This window comes from Suncus etruscus, chromosome 6 (genome assembly GCF_024139225.1).
Source record: "Suncus etruscus isolate mSunEtr1 chromosome 6, mSunEtr1.pri.cur, whole genome shotgun sequence".
Classification (NCBI taxonomy): domain Eukaryota; kingdom Metazoa; phylum Chordata; class Mammalia; order Eulipotyphla; family Soricidae; genus Suncus; species Suncus etruscus.
In genome coordinates, this window is record NC_064853.1 from 37,277,872 (window position 1) to 37,296,708 (window position 18,837).

The following is an 18,837-nucleotide window of genomic DNA, read 5'->3' on the forward strand; positions in this document are numbered from 1 at the left end:
CTGAAAAGAGGTAAAGTAATACGCAAAAAAAAAAAAAAAAAAACCTTCAGTAACAATATTGCAAACACAGGGCCTAAGGGGGGGGGGGGAGGAAGAGAGAGAAAGAGAAAGAAGAAAAACATTTGTCATAGAGACAGGCAGGGGATAGGGCAGAAGGGAGGGTAGGAAGGAAACCAAGGACATTAGTGGCAGGAAATGAGCATTGGTGAGTTGCATGACTGAAACTCAATCATGAACAACTTTGTAACTGTGAAAAACCAACTGTTCATAATACAAAAGTTTAAGACTGTATTTAAACCACTGTGTTTAAGTAAAGATTAAAAGTCTTTTTAAAAGTGAGTCTAGTAGTGCTCGCTTCGGCAGCACATATACTAAAATTGGAACGATACAGAGAAGATTAGCATGGCCCCTGCGCAAGGATGACACGCAAATTCGTGAAGCGTTCCATATTTTTTATAAGTAAAAAAAAAAAAAAAGTGAGTCTAGTAACATTCTTTTGCTTGTCAAATTGTCCTAACCCTATTCAATGAGGAGACTCCTTGCTCCTTTGTCATAGCTGAGTCGACACTGTTTCTAGATGCTCACAGCATCAGGGCTCTCCCCAGCTGCAGTATCACACATTGTCATCTGGGTCCCAGACTATTTGTGTGCACTTGCAAATTTTTCATAAAGACAATTTGGCTGGTCTTTGGACGTTTTCCTATGTCCCAGTAGTTCATGTCCATTGCCAGAACACTGATTAAAAACTTTGCACCCTATCAGCTCACTGTTCTCCTCAAAAGACAAGTGACCCCTACCTCTATGAAACTTCTCCCTCTTCCCTTCTTTCCCCAGTTTCCCTATGAGACATCCTATTCATACTATCAATTCCATACTATCCAATTTCATTCTATCAATCTCTACGAATTCTGGAAATGGAATCAGATTTGATGATACTAATCATGTCTGAACCCCAGACCAGCTGGTCATCACTGAGATCATACTTTGTTATTGTACATGATAAATAACTGGACACCATATATGAGCTATTGCATTGCAACTCTATAATAAAGCAAGAGAATGGCCCTTATAGCCACATTTTCTGTATTGTTAGGGTTTTAAAAGTTCTGAGTAAGGCTGGTACATACTCTGTGAACTTTCTTCTGTAATGTTGAAAATCCACCCCTCCCCAAATAGAGCAATGGGTAGAAGACAAGATCCTAAAATTTCAGAAAAGAAAAGCAAGTGAGGGGCCAGAGAGATAGCATGGAGGTAAGGCGTGTGCCTTTCATGCAGAAGGTCGGTGGTTTGCCGGCATTCCATATGGTCCCCTGAGCCATCCAGGAGCGATTTCTTTTTTTTTTTTTTTTGGTTTTTGGGCCACACCCGGTGACGCTCAGGGGTTACTCCTGGCTATGCGCTCAGAAGTCGTTCCTGGCTTGGGGGACCATATGGGATGCCGGGGGATCGAACCGCGGTCCGTCTCCTAGGCTAGCGCAGGTAAGGCAGGCACCTTACCTCGAGCGCCACCGCCCGGCCCCCAGGAGCGATTTCTGAGCATAGAACCAGGAGTAACTCCTGAGTGCTGCAGGGTGTGACCAAAAACCAAACAAACAAACAAACAAACAAACAAAAAAAGCGAGTGAGAGAAAAATAACCAGCAATCCGTGACACATTCTCAAGGGCAACTCCGGAAGCTGTCAAACAATGAAACATTGACTCCAAAATTTTGAAGAAACAAAGTTGCCAACTCAGAATTCTCTAGGATTCCAATTCTTATCTACAGGAAGTATTCAGACACTCTATTTCATAATTCCATTTTGGGGTGGGTTGAGGGATTGGGCCACACCTGGTAGAACTCAGAGGCTACTCCAGGCTCTGTCTTCAGGGATCACTCTTCGTGGTGCTCAAGGCACCTTTCAGTGCCAGAGATCAAATGGGTTAGCCATGGACAAAGCAAACACCATAAGGCCTATAGCTAGTGCTAGTTTATGACCTTCACAATTCCTCTTCTTGCGCCATCTAGTTCCCCTGTCCCTCCACAATCGCTCGCCTGCGCCACCTAGTGGTGTGACCCTGAGGCACCCAGGTGCATAGGTAGCAGCGCCCTTTGTTCCCCGCACACTGGCAAGAGTGGGCGATCAGTGGAAAGGAGTGGAAGAAAATAAGTTACTTTTCTATGATCTCTCCCTCAAAGTGACAGCTAGCGTGCATGTGTGGGTGACCCTCTCCTGCTTTTCCCTAGATCTGCAGTCCTGTCTGTCAAGCGTGGAGTGGAACAGCTTTTGCTAGCTGCTGCCAGCTACAGGCATCTCATGACCCTGCTGGGTGTGTTTTCTGAAGCTGTTGAACTTTGTAAACCGGCCCCCTTTTCGACACTTGTCACTTATCACTTTCACTTTGGCAAGGTGCTTTCTGTTGGCAACTTAACTAATTTCCCTCCCACATTGACTCTGTCAAGAAAAGACAGCACAGATCAGGAAAAAAAAGAAAAAAGCTGATCTAGAAAACATATCAGCAGACCTAGGCAAAAAATGAAGGTTATTCGCAGTGTGGTGGTGGTGGTAGGGATTTCAGGACAGCAGCTTTGCAGCAGGATGAGCAGCAGGCAGGCACTATGGAACAGAAAGAGAGAGAAAGGAAATTCTCTGATTAGCTGATGTGTTGAAACTAAGAGGAGACTCTCTTGAGTCCAGGTTTAGAAGTCTGAGTCATCCTAGAGTCACAGAAAATGAAGCAAGTATAAAAGATTTCAGGGTAAAAAAATGATTAGACCTGGGGAAAGGGGCAAAAAAGAAACACCAGATTCAGTTATCAATAATATTTAGTCATTATACTGAAGATGTTGAGAATTAATGGGACAAAATATTGTTCTGTAATTGGAAAATATTGGGGGGAGTATGCGACATGAAATGAGAAAAAATATAATTTTAAAGACATCTAAATTCTCATCTTCTGTAGAAGAAAGTGAATAAGCAAAGTTGAGAGATATTTACCATTATTAAACTAATAGTGCCATATTTTCCTGCAGAAGAAATCCAGAGGTGCAAGAAAGGAGAAATAGAAAGGGGAGGAGGAACTGAAGGAAGAGGAGGAGCAGAAGAGAAAGAGAAGAAAAGAAAGTAAAAAAGAAAAAGAAAGAAAGAAAGAAAGAAAGAAAGAAAGAAAGAAAGAAAGAAAGAAAGAAAGAAAGAAAAAAAGAAAGAAAGAAAGAAAAAAAGAAAGAAAAAAAGAAAGAAAGAAAGAAAGAAAGGAGGAAGGAAGAAAGAAAGAAAGAAAGAAAGAAAGAAAGAAAGAAAGAAAGAAAGAAAGAAAGAAAGAAAGAAAGAAAGAAAGAAAGAAAGAGAAAAAAGAAAGTTGTCTTTTACATAATTCAGCTGCCTAGCAAGGGAATCCGTGAACAAATTTAACTATTCAGTTTTGCCACATCAAACCATTGCAATTTTATCCTCAAGTGAACTTATTCTCAAAGTGTGATTCCAGAGCAGTAGCATCTGCACCACCTTTAAATGTATGATAAAACACATTGCCAGGATCTCTCTAAGCCTAGGAATCATAAATCTTGGGGTAAGGCACAGCAGTCTGCATTTCAAGACTTGAGGAGAGATCTGGGCTGGTTGGAGTCACAAAAAGGATCAATATGCTTTTGGCTAGATATTTATTATATCCATCTTTGAAGGGGAAGAAAAAAAGAAAGCAAAAAAGAAACAACTAGTTCAAAGTCCAAGTTCTTATTTTCTGAGTGTAAAATGTCCAGACTGCTTTAAGATGAATGTGGCTTTCAGCCTTGCTCAGATGGCGGTTCTCTTTGTAGTCTGTTCTACAGTGTTGTGACAGGCAACAGAAGGAAAGGCCAGACTCACTGCTGTTCATTTAGAAGAAAGCAAACCAGGGCTGGAGCAATAGTACAACAGGGAAGTTAGTTACCTTGCATGAGGCCAACCCCGTTTCTATCCCACAGTACCCTATATGGATTTAAAAAAAAAAAAGGACGGGGCCGGGCGGTGGCGCTAAAGGTAAGGTGCCTGCCTTGCCTGCGCTAGCCTCGGACGGACCGCGGTTCGATTCCCCAGGTGTCCCATATGGTCCCCCAAGCCAGGAGCGACTTCTGAGCGCATAGCCAGGAGTAACCCCTGAGCATTACCGGGTGTGGCCCAAAAAAAAAAAAAAAAAAAAAAAAAAAAAAAAAACAAAAGGAGAAGGAAGAGGGGAGGAAGAGGACAGAGAGAAGGAAGAGGAGGAGCAAGAGGAGGAGGCAAAGGAGAAAGAGAATCAGGAGAAATAGGAAGAGAAGTAGGAGGAGAAGGAAGAGGATAGAGAAGGAGGAGGAGAAGGAAAAATAGGAGGAGGAAGTAGATGAGCTACCAATCACACAACTTCCTAAGTTCATGTGATAGTGAATAAGATACCTTATCAATTGATCCATTCTAGTTAATCTACCCAAACTATATAATCATATTTCATTTAGTAGGTATACAGCAGTGCTCCTCTGTCTTGGTTTCATTGTTCAATAGTTTTTTTTTTTTTTTTGGTTTTTGGTTTTTGGGCCACACCCTGTGACGCTCAGGGGTTACTCCTGGCTATGCGCTCAGAAGTTGCTCCTGGCTTCTTGGGGGACCATATGGGACGCCGGGGAATCGAACCGCGGTCCATCCTAGGCTAGCGCAGGCAAGGCAGGCACCTTACCTCCAGCGCCACCGCCCGGCCCTGTTCAATAGAGTTTTATTATGGGCAAAAAGTAGGCTCTGAACCTGGAGGTGGGGTGCAGTGGCTCAGATATGAGTTCAAATCCTTGGTGTCCCATACTGCCAGGAGCCCTTATAACAAGCAGAAAACTTAGCTGAAATGCAGGGCCTTGTGACAGGTGCAGAACTTTGCTAAAAGCAAGCCTCTGCAACAAGCAGAGAGCTGTGCTAAAAGCAGGCAGCCTTGAGAAATAAATGTGAACATTTAAGATTTAAGACTTGTACAGAAACAAAGAAGGCACAGAATTTTGGTCCTGGGAAACTGAGTCTAACTTATCTGAGGTCCCCATTATCTGTACATTCTGACCTGCCTGAGATAGGTTCCATTATCAATGCACTCCAACCTGATGGAGATGGATCTCATTATCTGTACATTCCGTCCCACTTGCTGATGGGTCCTATTACCTGGACAAGCTGGCCTCTTCAATGTATCTGTCGCCTACTGGCATGTATTCGTGCGGAACTGTGCCCACAAAAAGTATATAAGCCGGGCCTTGAGTTTCAATAAATGGATTTGGATTTGGATCTGGAATCCTTTTCCCACTCTTGTCTGTCTCCGTGTCTATCATTGTGTCTTTGTGTTTGTGCGATCTCCCTCCAAGAAAGAATAACCACATCTTAATTGGTGTCCCTGCAGGCAGGGGCACCCACACTTTGGTGCCCAATGTGGCTTCTCAGGATGGGAGACGACTGCGGTGAGCTGCAACCACATTCAGCAGAAGAGTCAGAGCATAAGAAAACTCCAGGATAGATAAGTTGTGATTTTTTTTTTTTTTAGGATAGAGAAGAAAAGGCCTGCAGGACAGGCCAGTATAAATAGAACCCATAGAGAGGCTGGTGAAATATAGCCCATAGGAGAGGCTGATGATATAAGAATAATAGTGAAATAGAGCCTGTGAGAAAGGCTGGTGAATATAAAAGAAATAGAGCCTGAGAGAAAGGCTGGGAACATAAGAATAATAGTGAAGTAGAGCCTGAGAGAAAGGCTGGTGAATATAAGAATAATAGAGAAATAGGGGCCAGGAAGGTGGCGCTAGAGGTAAGGTGTCTGCCTTGCAAGCGCTAGCGTAGGACGGACCGCGGTTCGATCCCCGGTGTCCCATATGGTCCCCCAAGCCAGGGGCGATTTCTGAGCGCATAGCCAGGAGTAACCCCTGAGCTTCAAACGGGTGTGGCCCAAAAAAAAAAAAAAAAAAGAATAATAGAGAAATAGAGCCTGTGAAAAAAGGATGGTGAAAATAGAATAGCCTGTGGAAAAAATGCTGGTGAAATATAGAGAGCCAAGAAGACTGGTAGTATTTTTGATATTGTGAAGAGTTAAAAGATAACTTAGAATAACCCCCATTGAAACATACGGATGACCCCTCCCTCAGGGTCCTAAGGTTCCCCCTCCTTAAGGTCCCCTCCCTCCACTGAAAGTGGCAGATGATATTGTTTGATGAATTTTGATATTGTTTTATGAATTTTACTGTTATGAATTATAGTGTTTCTCTCTTTCTCCTTCACGTTGAATTTTCTCTCTGGCTTTTTCTTCTCTTTGTTCATCTCCTGAAACGGCCTTTTCTTTTACTTTCTTTTCATACTGGAACAACAATTAAAACTATGTGTATTATGGGCATTAAAATAATGAGTCTAGGGCCCAGAGAGATAGCACAGCGGCGTTTGCCTTGCAAGCAGCCGATCCAAGACCAAAGGTGGTTGGTTCGAATCCCGGTGTCCCATATGGTCCCCTGTGCCTGCCAGGAGCTATTTCTGAGCAGACAGCCAGGAGTAACCCCTGAGCACCGCCAGGTGTGACCCAAAAACCAAAATAAAATAAAATAATAATAATAATAAAATAATGAGTCTAATACATTGTCTTGTAACATGAAATGTTCAAGAGTGTTGTCTGGTTGTGTTTTGTTACTTGAATGTGTTTGTTTCTTTTCCTTGTAATATGGGCCCTCGTATGTCCATCTGTGTGTGGTTTTGTGTTATGTGTAGTTAAAACATAGAGAGAAATTGGGCCGGGAAGGTGGCGCTAGAGGTAAGGTGTCTGCCTTGCAAGCGCTAGCGTAGGATGGACCGCGGTTCGATCCCCCGGCATCCCATATGGTCCCCCAAGCCAGGGGTGATTTCTGAGTGCATAGCCAGGAGTAACCCCTGAGTGTCAAACGGGTGTGGCCCAAAAAACAAAAAAAAAACAAAAAAAAAAAACATAGAGAGAAATTATGGAGAGGATGTCACCTCTCTTAAAGTTGGTGAAATTTGGCTTGAGTTCAGCAGAAATAGTGCTAGCCTGTGTATGTCTTTGTAGTTGTAAGTTTGATTGCTCTGCTATAGACAGCAGAGAGTGGTGAGGGTAGAATGAAAAAGATTCAGCAACTCTGTTCATGTGAAATTTATAATAAGTATTGTCATATTTTTGATGTGCGTGATAAGAGGCCTCGAATGATTGTGAAGTTTGTGAATTGAATCATGCAGGATGAGTGTGCCTTTTCCAAAGGCATTTGTGTAATTAAGCTTTGTGCATTGGATGGTGTAAAGTAATTATTAAGACACTGCAAATTGGGGCTGGTGAGGTGGCGCTAGAGGTAAGGTGTCTGCCTTGCAAGTGCTAGCCAAGGAAGGACCTCGGTTCGATCCCCAGTGTCTCATACGGTCCCCCCAAGCCAGGGGCGATTTCTGAGCGCTTAGCCAGGAGTAACCCCTGAACATCAAATGGGTGTGGCCCAAAAAAAAAAAAGATACTGCAAATTAGGGAACTTTCTAAATTCAGGTCTGTAAGGGTTAAAAGATTCTCCAGGGAGAAAGAGCAACAGGGAGATAAGGGCACTGAATTCCCTTTGTGCATGCCTCTCAGGAATTTTAGAGCAAGGTCATAATTCTGTCACTTGTAATACCAGATTATTAGTAAAAGAAAAACTTTTTGGTGTTTTAAATTCAAATGGACACAAAAGTGTTAAAATTTGAGTCTTTTATATTTCTATAAGAAAATTATTTTGCCTTAGACAGACCCTGGTTGGATCCCCCGGTGTCCCATATGGTCCCCCAAGCCAGGAGCGACTTCTGAGCGCATAGCCAGGAGTAACCTCTGAGCGTCACCGGGTGTGGCCCAAAAACCAAAAAAAAAAAAAAAAAAAAAAAGAAAATTATTTTGATCTTAAAAGTATTTGAAAATAAAAAATATTGTGAAAAATATTGTAGTTAGCCTTTTAAAATAATATTGTTAATTTTATGAGTAATTAATTTTTTTTTTTGGTTTTTGGGCCACACCCGGTGACGCTCAGGGGTTACTCCTGGCTATGTGCTCAGAAGTCGCTCCTGGCTTGGGGGACCATATGGGATGCCGGGGGATCGAACTGCGGTCCGTCCAAGGCTAGCGCAGGCAAGGCAGGCACCTTACCTCTAGCGCCACCGCCCGGCCCCGAGTAATTAATTTTTTGGGGGGCCACACCCGGCGTTGCTCAGGGGTTACTCCTGGCTGTCTGCTCAGAAATAGCTCCTGGCAGGCATGGGGGACCATATGGGACACCGGGATTCGAACCAACCACCTTTGGTCCTGGATCGGCTGCTTGCAAGGCAAACGCCGCTGTGCTATCTCTCCGGGCCCATGAGTAATTAATATTATGAAAGTAACTAAATTTTATAAGCAGGTTGTCAACATGTATCAAATATAATTTTGGTCTTAAAATTTAAGTGTGGAAATGCATTAAATGTCTTTAAATATATTTTATAATGATCTAAATATTTTGTTAACTTGGTATATAAAATTTTGACATGGATTTCCTGGTAATTTACAAATTATTAACTTGAGGTCTTCAAAGTAGGGACATTTGAGGTTTTTTGTTTGTTTGTTTTTGTTTTGGGGTCACACCCAGCAGCACTCAGGGGTTACTTCTGGCTCTACACTTAGAAATCACTCCTGGCGGGCCCGGAGAGATAGCACAGCGCCGTTTGCCTTGCAAGCAGCCGATCCAGGACCAAAGGTGGTTGGTTCGAATCCCGGTGTCCCATATGGTCCCCCGTGCCTGCCAGGAGCTATTTCTGAGCAGACAGCCAGGAGTGACCCCTGAGCACCGCCGGGAGTGGCCCAAAAAAAAAAAAAAAAAAAAAAAAAAAAAAAAAAAAAGAAATCACTCCTGGCATGCTCAGGGGACCATATGGGATGCTGGGATTCAAACCACCGACCTTTTGCATGAAAGGCAAATGCCTTACCTCCATGCTATCTCTTCGGCCCTGGGACATTTGTTTTTTAAAGTAAGTTTTTCATACCTTTAATAGTCATAGTTTGTGTTCTTGAGTTTAATCATTGAAATTTTAATACCTGATGTGGGAAACTGAGGCCTGATAGTCTTTCAGAATACCTGAACGGAATACAGCCTGTTAAGGAAAAACATTGATTCCTGAGAATATTATAAAATGCTTGGGATCAGGATGTTAGACCAAGTATAAAGAACTATATAGGGGCCGGGCGGTGGCGCTGAAGGTAAAGTGCCTGCGCTAGCCTTGGACGGACCGCGGTTCGATCCCCCGGTGTCCCATATGGTCCCCCAAGCCAGGAGCAACTTCTGAGCACATTGCCAGGAGTAACCCCTGAGCGTTACCGGGTGTGGCCCAAAAACCAAAAAAAAAAAAAAAAGAACTATATAGAATAATTTAGAATAAAGAATAGCTATTAAACAATATAGCCTCACAGTTATAGTTAGCATATTATACTTTTAATCTTGCTTTATATTAGAAGAAGGAGGATGGACTCCAGGCCTTTCCTGGGTGCCGGCCCAGGTGGCCCAAAGTGGGATTCAGGTGAGACCTTTTAGGGGCCCTAGGCTTCCCCCCCCCCCACTCTAGGGAAAAGGAGCATTGGGAGGAGCCGGGCAGATAATCTGGTTTCTGGTTCTCTCTGATACGGGAGGCTAGCTCTTCCCAGGTATGGGGTTAGAGAACACCCCATACCAGAGGCCTTCTCCCTAGCTTGGGGGGTGCTGGGAGGCCTGGCAGGCCCCCAGCCTTTCCCCTATTTCTCCCCTGGACTCCAGGCCTTTCCTGGGTGCTGGCTCAGGTGGACTCTATAGTGGTCCTCTTGCTTTCCCCCTTTTCTTTCCCTCCTCTAAGGGGGGGGTGCATGGGGAGGAGGGTGGGCTGATGCAGCACTAGTGTATGTTGGGACATTCACTGGTAATTTTTTCTCCTCATTGATCTCCATTTAAAAAACCTTATATAGATATACCTTATATATTGAAAAGGAAAATGAAAGTATGGACTCTCAGGTTGGGAAGAGACCAGTACTCTTTTTCTACTTGTTTACTCTCAGCGGCCTCTTGGCCTCTTCCTTCCTTCATTGTGTAACTGTGGTTGCTACCATACTAGGTTTCTGATTAGTTCCCACTCAAATGCATTTCCCTACAATGGAACTGTGGGGCGTCATTTTGCAGACTCCAGAAGGCTAAATCACAGACCATAGGCGTGTCCAGGATTCAGCACCCTCCTCCCAACTATCTATAAAAGGAACATACATATCGCCTTTGAATATTGTAGATATATTCCCTCAACTGCTATAGCTATTATTGAATATTCCCTTAAATGGTGATAATTGTGTCCACTGTCTTATGTCAGATTGTTTATTTTCCCCATTTTTTATCTTTTCTTCTCTTTGTGAACTGTTCAATTAGGAATTTTGGGGAAAGAGTCCCTCAGTTTGGCTGGAGAGATAGCATGGAGATAAGGCGGTTGCCTTGTGTGCCAAAGGTCGGTGGTTTGAATCTCGGCATTCCATATGGTCCCCCGAGTGTGCCAGGAGTGATTTCTGAGTGTAGAGCCAGAAGTAACCCCTGAATGCTGCTGCGTGTGACCCAAAAACCAAAAAAAACAAAAACAAAAACAAAAAAAAAAAACAAAAAAAAAAAGCTTAATAATTTATAAACAAATAAATAAGTCTCTCTGGGTAATTGCAAAGAACATTCAAGCAAAGAACTTCTCTTTTTTTGTTTTTTGTTTTTTGTTTTTTGGGCCACACCCGGCGGTACTCAGGGGTTACTCCTGGCTGTCTGCTCAGAAATAGCTCCTGGCAGGCACGGGGGACCATATGGGACACCGGGATTCGAACCAACCACCTTAGGTCCTGGATCGGCAGCTTGCAAGGCAAACACCGCTGTGCTATCTCTCCGGGCCCCAAGCAAAGAAGTTCTCATGCTTAACATCTCATCTTAACAAAAAGTTTACCATGGCTCCAACTATTACATCATTTTTGCAGACAGGAGATGGCAAGAGGAATGTCTTTCATTTTTCCTAATATCTTTGTATCAGGAAAGCAAAAATTTTCCCAGAATTCCCAGAAGTTTTCTGTAAGAAGGGGGAAAAAAGGAGGAGAGTAAGAAGAAGGGGAAGAAGAGGAAGAAGAAAAAGAAGGAAGAAGGGGAAGAAAAGGAAGAAAAAGAAGAGGAGGAAGAGGAAGAAGAGGTAGAAGAGGAGGAAGAAGAGGAAGACAAAGGCAAAGAAAATGAAGACGAAGAAGAGGATAAAGAAGAAAAAGAAAAGAACAAAGAAGACAAGAAAAAAGGAGTAGGAGGAAGAGGCTAAGGATGTTCAATTTATAGAGCAGATGACATAGATGTCAATGGCTATATTTGATCCCAGATCATCTCATTTTCATGCTCTAATATTCTTATAACTTGTATGAATTTGTGTGTGTATGTATGTATGTATGTATGTATGTATGTATGTATGTATAAAAAATATGGGCCGAAGAGATAGCACAGTGGTAGGGCATTTGCCTTGCAAGCAGCAGACCCAGGACCAACAGGGGTTTGAATCCTGGCATCCCATGTGGTCCCCAAGGCCTGCCAGGAGCAATTTCTGAGCATAGAGTCAGGAATAATCCTTGATCACTACCGAGTGTGGCCCCCCCCCAAAAAAAAACCAAAAATATGATATACTTATGTATGCTCACATCTAATAAAAATTGCTCATACTTTGGGCCCGGAGAGATAGCACAGCGGCGTTTGCCTTGCAAGCAGCCGATCCAGGACCAAAGGTGGTTGGTTCAAATCCCGGTGTCCCATATGGTTCCCCGTGCCTGCCAGGAGCTATTTCTGAGCAGACAGCCAGGAGTAACCCCTGAGCAACGCCGGGTGTGACCCCCCCAAAAAAATTGCTCATACTTCAAAAAAGAGTAATTCCAGAGCAGAGAGCCAGGAGTAACCCCTGTGCCCCCTAAAATAAAATATGTGATATACTTATGTATGCTCACATCTAATAAAAATTGTCCATACTTAAAAAGAAATAAAAGAGGGGCCGGGTAGGTGGCGCTGGAGGTAAGGTGTCTGCCTTGCAAGCGCTAGCCAAGGAAGGACCGCGGTTCGATCCCCCGGCGTCCCATATGGTCCCCCCAAGCCAGGGGCGATTTCTGAGCACATAGCCAGGAGTAACCCCTGAGCATCAAACGGGTGTGGCCCAAAAACCCCCCAAAAAAAAAAAAAAAAAGAAATAAAAGAGTAATCCCAGAGCAAAGAGCCAGGAGTAAGCCCTTAATACCAATGAGTGTGACCCCAAAACAAAATACAACAAAAAATATGCCTTTCTTACATATGAATATGAAGTTTTAATACTGGCTGCTTTCAGACCACTGACTGAATGGTCCAACAAAATGTCCTATTATAGCAAGCATCACAAGCACAACAAGAAGTGCTTACCTCTGCCTTATTAAAGCTAATTTGAGTAGGTAAAGAAGAATATTCCAGACAGGGGTTAGTGTGTATGAAAATATAGAAATGCAAGAAATGCAGAAATGCAGAGAACTACCAATTATGTGCAGCAAGTCTTAAAAGAAACTGAAGAAGGAGCAAAGGATCAGATCACAAAAGGCTTTGTGTACAGCACTAAGGTGAGTAGAATTAAAACTTGGAGTGGAAGGTGAGAGGTCACATTGCTGCTGGATGCCCAGATCTCTTGAAACTCCACTATTCAGGCACTACCATAGGTACTGAAAGAAAAAAATAGTTTGGAAGTCACATTTGGCCTCAGTGGTAATGAGTTACACCCTCAGTCTCAGACTTTCTCCAGGAAAACCTGTAATGGTGAAACTTTAAAGGAATGGAGGACAAGGCTCCAGGTGTCTGCAAGAAGGTTCTATGAATATGTAGCTTGCGGATGCAGAAGGGCCATAGGGGTTTAGGGGACATTATCTGGAATGTCATTTACACCAGAGGTGTTGAAGAGGAAGAAAACTAGTTTTTGAGTCTCACCTGTGCTCAGGGCTTACTCCAGGCTGTACTCAGGAATCACTCCTGGCTATGCTAGGGGACTTACGAGGTGCCAGAGAACTATGTCAGTCACATACAAGTCAATGCCCTACCTGCTGTACTATGTTAAGTATATAGAGGCTTTCATAATATTTCTCTTTGATATTTGTTTCCCTGCCTGCTTTCCCACCTACGACCTACCAGGTGGGGGCGCTGTTCAGATCCGAATAAAAAGGTGATGAGATGGGAAGCCAGGGTCCTTTCAGCAGTTAGCTAGCAGGCTTTTGTTTTTGGAACTGCTGGCAGGCTGACAAACGATTCTGTGTCCGACCTTTTCACCTTTTTTTTTTTTTTTTTTATCCTCCTGTCTCTGTGGATTATGTGGATTATGTACTAAGGATAGATACTACCAGAATCACTTACCTGTCCTGGGGGACAGGGGAATGGAAATTGCTTTCCCGTTTTGGGAGCTTTTTGGGGAGCAAGCCTCAACCAATCTAGGAGAGAACGTGACTTCAATACTATCTCTCTGGCTCCTAGAAATAGAAGAATATGAAAATTTGGGCCAGAGCAATAGCATAGTGGACCTGGGTTCAAGCACCAGCATCCCATATGGTCCCTGAGTAACCTCTGAGAACCACAGCCAGAAAAAGGAAAGAAGGGGCAGGAGAGATAGCATAGAGGTAGGGCATTTGACTTGCATGCAGAAGGATGGTGGTTCTAATCCCGACATCCCATATGGTCCCCTGAGCCTGCCAGGAGCGATTTCTGAGTGTAGAGCCAGGAATAACCTCTGAGCACTGCTGGGTGTGACCCAAAAACAAACAAACAGACAAACAAACAAACAAAAACAAAAAAGGAAAGAGAGAGAAAGAAAAAAAAAAGAAGGAAGGGAGAGAGAGAAAGAAAAAAAAGAAAGGAAGAGAGAAAGAAAGAAAAAAGAAAGAAAGAAAGAAAGAGAGAGAGAGAAAGAAGAAAGAAAGAAAGAAAGAAAAAGAAAGAAAGAAAGAAAGAAAGAAAGAGAGAGGAGAGAGAAGAGAGAGAGAGAGAGAGAAGAAAGAAAGAGAAAGAAAGAAAGAAAGAAAGAAAGAAAGAAGCAGAAAGAAAGAAAGAAAGAAAGAAAGAAAGAAAGAAAGAAAGAATAAGAAAAGAAGGAAGAAGAAAGGAAGAAAGAGAAGGAAGAAAGAAAGGGAAGGAAAGGAAAGAAGGAAGGAAGGAAGGGGAAGAAAGAAAGGAAGGAAGGAAGGAAGGGAGGAAGGAAGGAAGGATGGAGGGAGGGAGGGAGGGGAGGGGAGGGAGGGAGGAAAGGGAGGGAGGGGAGGGGAGGGAGGAAGGAAGGGAGGGAGGGAGGACAGGGAGGGAGGGAGGAGGGAGGGAGAGGAAGGAAGGAAGGAAGAAAGAGAGAGAAAGAGAAAGGAAGGAAGGAAGAGAAAAAGGGAAAGAAAAAGGAAGAAAAAAAGAAGAAAGACAGAAAGAAAGAAAGAAAGATAGAAAGAAAGAAAGAGAAAGAAAGATAGAGAAAGAAAGAAAGAAAGAGAAAGAAAGAAAAGAAAGAAAGAAAGAAAGGAGGGAGGGAGGGAGGGAGGGAGAGAGGGAGGAAGAAAGAAGAAAAAGTTGAAGAGCATCTTTTGTCATGCAATAAAAATGTGTTTATGTAAAAAATGTGTTTATGTCAAGGAAATAGAGGGTGTCAATCAAAGGGGGAAAGTCTTTGGCCCTAAATTGCCAAAAAAAAAAAAAAATGCCAGAGAGAAATTAGAGATGGCATGTAGAGGTGGTTTGGAAGAAATAAAGGGACAAGGTTCTGGCCCAAACTCATCTAGGGTGTAAAGTAGAAGTGTATATATCTAAACCCTAGAGTCAACACTGTGATAAGCATGGGACCAAAACTACCAGAATTAAACTTTAAAAATGTCTACAAGGTGGGGCCGGTGAGGTGGCGCTAGAGGTACAGTGTCTGCCTTGCAAGTGCTAGCCAAGGAAGGACCGAGGTTCGACCCCCAGCGTTCCATATGGTCCCCCTCAAGCCTGGGGTGATTTCTGAGTGCTTAGCCAGGAGGAACCCCTGAGCGTCAAACGGGTGTGGCCCAAAACAAACAAACAAAAAAATGTCTACAAGGAGACATGATGGGAGCAAGAGGAAACCTGGGAACATTGGGAAGAAGGTGGACACTGTTGGAGGGATTAAAGTTGGAATATTGTAGGCCTGAAACTCTATTACCAACAACTCCAAAATTCAAGGGTATCTTAAAAAATATTTTCTTAAAAAAAAAAACCTGGAGAGCATGAAGAGCATCTTAACTTTGATCCACAAATATAGCCAGATTGTCCAGATAATAGGATCGATCCATCGGCAAGTGGGGCGGAATGTACAGATAATGAGATCCATCTCCATCAGTCCGGGGTGCACTGATAATGGAACCCATTTCAGGCAGGTCGGAATGTACAGATAATGGGGACCTCAGATAAGTTAGACTCAGTTTCCCAGGACCAAAATTCTGTGCCTTCTTTGTTTCTGTACAAGTCTTAAATCTTAAATGTTTACATTTCTGTCTCAAGGCTGCCTGCTTTTAGTACAGCTCTCTGCTTGTTGCAGTGGCCTGCTTTTAGCAAAGTTCTGTGTTTGTCACAAGGCCCTGCTTTTTAGCTAAGTTTTCTGCCTGTTATAAGGGCTCCAGTCATATTTTAGCTTTGCTATACATCTAAAATTACACAATGTGTTGCTGGAACAATAGCACAGTGGGCAGGGCACTTGGGTTCAACACTCTGCATCCCATATGGTCCCCTGAGCCTGCCAGGGACAATTTCTGAGCACACAGTCAGGAGTAACCACAGAGTGCCACTGGATGTGGCCCCAAAACAGACAAACAAACATAAAAAATTACATAACAAATTTCAAATAGTTATAGGGTATTGGGAAATTTCAAATAGTCATAAGATATGTGGATACTTTTCTGAAGAATGAGCAGAGCCAGCACCCAGATGAGCAAAACTGGTCACACTGGGTTTATCCTGCAACATCAGCTGCTTCCAGGAGGTATTCTCACTGCAAAATGGTAAGAGAGTCCTATTTACTCAGGGAGAAATAAAGCTTATGCCTAGCAAGGAAGAGAGACCTTGTCACTTAGCTGTGTTCTGATCTTTCAATTTGTTAGCTTCTATTGCTTATAAAGTTCTTTCTACTTAGCGGGGCCGATGAGGTGGCGCTAGAGGTAAGGTGTCTGCCTTGCAAGCACTAGCCAAGGAAGGACCTCGGTTCAATCCCCTGGTGTCCCATATGGCCCCCCCCCAAGCCAGGGGCGATTTCTGAATGCTTAGCCAGGAGTAACCCCTGAAGATCAAACGGGTGTGGCCCGAAAAACCAAAAAGAAAAAAAAGTTCTTTCTACTTAAAATAAATATCTAAGAGTTTTGGGCACCGTGTTAAGCACTTTTTGGTGAAGACTCACTCAGCAGGGGCTCAGGGGCCACTCCTACTAAGTTGAGGGGTGCAAGAAAAGGAAGCTATGGTCTGACCATGGGCCTGCATGCACAGCCTGTTTTCCAACCTTTTGAGCAACTCCACGCCTGCTAAGCACTTCTTAAACATCCAGAGGGAGGACATGAGCAGGGGACAATAGTTCAGGAATAGAGCATGTGCCAGTATGTATGAGGCCCTGAAGTCTCCAAGACCTTCCAATCAGTCACTGTGGGGCATGACCTTGGATGTTCTCCAAGCACCATGCAGCTGGCACTCTGCATCTCTGTGCAAAGCATCCCCAGGAACTGGTCCCTGTTTTTTTTTTTTTTGCTGTTGTCGTTGTTGTTGTTGTTGTTCAAATGAGGAAACCAAGGTTTGAAAAGTATAGACACTTGCCTCGGGGACAGTTACTATGGGAAAAAAAATCACAATCCAATTCCAATTGATTCAACTTTTTGAAATAATTGGGCCATGTCCAGCAGTGCTCCAGGCTTATTCTTGGCTCTGTGCTCAGGAGTGAATCCTGATAGTGCTCAAGGGTGTTGTGTATGTAAATATTTTGGGGGATTACTATGTTGCTCACCCTAATCTGATTAGGTGATTGTGCCCTACCCTAGGGTGTGACCTGGCATTCTGCCCCCACCCTAGGGTAGGACCTGATTCTGCTTCCACCATTGGTTGGTATCTGATCCCACCATTGGGTGGGACCTGACTCTGGACTATAAGAGCAAGGGTCTGTGGAAGGCGAGAGGCTTTTTGCTGGCTGGAACTGAATCGGAGTCTTTGGACTTCAGTTTTGTCCATCCGAATAAAGCAAATATTTCCACGAGCCTGATTGTCTGCGAGCTGTTTACCCGCCGTATCACCTCAGAACCGTGGGCTAGACAGGGTGGCAGACACGTGCTCCGAGCTGGAAGAAAAGGGCCTCATTCTCCATCCCTCCATCAGTCAACCTCTTCAGGGGCTGTCCTGCTACATAATGGCGCCCGAACAGGGACCTGAACCCTGGACCCTCAGATTGTGTTGTATGAAAGGAGAGAAGGTTAGCACTCCCCTTGACAAGGATGGAAGAGGCTTCGGCCTGCAACACGCATACGGTTAAGGCACTGCCACCTACTTTGTGGCATCTAACCAATGTTTTTATCTATTATTTATGATCTCTTTCAAGGACAATTCAAATCTATACTCCAGTGTCTCACTTGCCACCAAAAGTCTGAGGTTTATGAGACATTTGTTCATTTGTCTTTGGCTGTTACATCTACAGATAAATGTACATTACAGGAATGCCTCTCTGAATTTTTTAAAGAAGAAGAATTAAGAAATGACAACAAAGTTCTGTGCAACAGGTGCAAAAATAGAAGGGATTTTTCAAAGAAAACGTACTTATGGAAACTGCCACCAGTACTTATAATACACTTGAAACGTTTTGCTTTTGATGGCAAACAAATAAAAAAATTGCATACTTACGTAGATTTTCCTTTAGAAGACCTCAATTTAGAGGAATTCACTTCAGAGAATAAAAGCAAGATTAAGAAATACAACTTATCATCGGTGTCAAACCATTATGGTAAAGTTCACTATGGACACTGTACTTCATACTGTAAAATTGATGCAAAACAACACTGGATCAATTTTGATGACAAGAAGATCAAAAAAGTCCCTAATACATTGGTGAAATCCACAGCAGCATACATCCTGTTTTATACTTCTTAGAGATCTACAATGAACACCAGATAATCATTTTACTTCCTTATCAGTTGCTATTAATGCTCTAGGATTCTTTCCACAGGCATGATCAATGAATATAGATTGAAAATCATGAATCCCCAATGTGTTTCCTTGTAGGATGGATTTATGTCTTAATTTCATTATTGCTCTAGGTCTCAGTTAATCATGAAATTTTACAAATTAATTTAGTCAAGGTTCACCTGAAAGAGAAATTTCTCATCATATTAATGTTGTTTTTCTTTCTAGGTATACTCATTTAACGACTTTCACTCTTTTTATTTTAACATCATTGCTTTATTTCCCTCAATTTAGGTTTTAAGACGCTTACATAATGATAATTTTAGGTGGACTTTCTTCACAGTGCTTCTTGCCTATGATTGATTATCATAAAGTTACTGTTATACAATAACTTTGTATATATACTGATATTCACGTATAGTAGAGTTGTCCATGTTTGTATTATGCATGAAATTCTCTTTCAGATCTGCTAGGCAAAACCATAAAAAAAAAAAATTTTTTTTTGTGAATTTGAAATGATTTATCTAAACAATTGCCGGCTATTACATTTTAAGGAGCTTTTAATTGATTCAGCTGAATTCTCTTTTCTTTTGCTCTATTTTGGATCCTTTCCAACAAATATTTTTTAGTATGAGTGAGTGTTATGGCCATATTTTTTGTGAAGTCTGTGTATGTATGTCTTGTTTAGT

The 18,837-nt window shown here is 42.8% G+C and overlaps 2 non-coding genes and 1 pseudogene across 2 annotated transcripts; all 3 read left to right on the top strand.

Annotated features, from left to right (window-relative positions):
* The first annotated feature begins 347 nt into the window (after positions 1–347).
* LOC126012840 (U6 spliceosomal RNA) lies at positions 348–454 on the top strand. The gene has a single exon (XR_007497194.1). It is a non-coding gene; the product is annotated as a U6 spliceosomal RNA (small nuclear RNA).
* A 3,165-nt stretch (positions 455–3,619) lies between these two features.
* LOC126011713 (40S ribosomal protein S27-like) lies at positions 3,620–7,178 on the top strand (annotated as a pseudogene).
* A 10,244-nt stretch (positions 7,179–17,422) lies between these two features.
* LOC126012682 (U6atac minor spliceosomal RNA) lies at positions 17,423–17,545 on the top strand. Its single transcript, XR_007497108.1, has one exon. It is a non-coding gene; the product is annotated as a U6atac minor spliceosomal RNA (small nuclear RNA).
* The last annotated feature ends 1,292 nt before the right edge of the window (positions 17,546–18,837 follow it).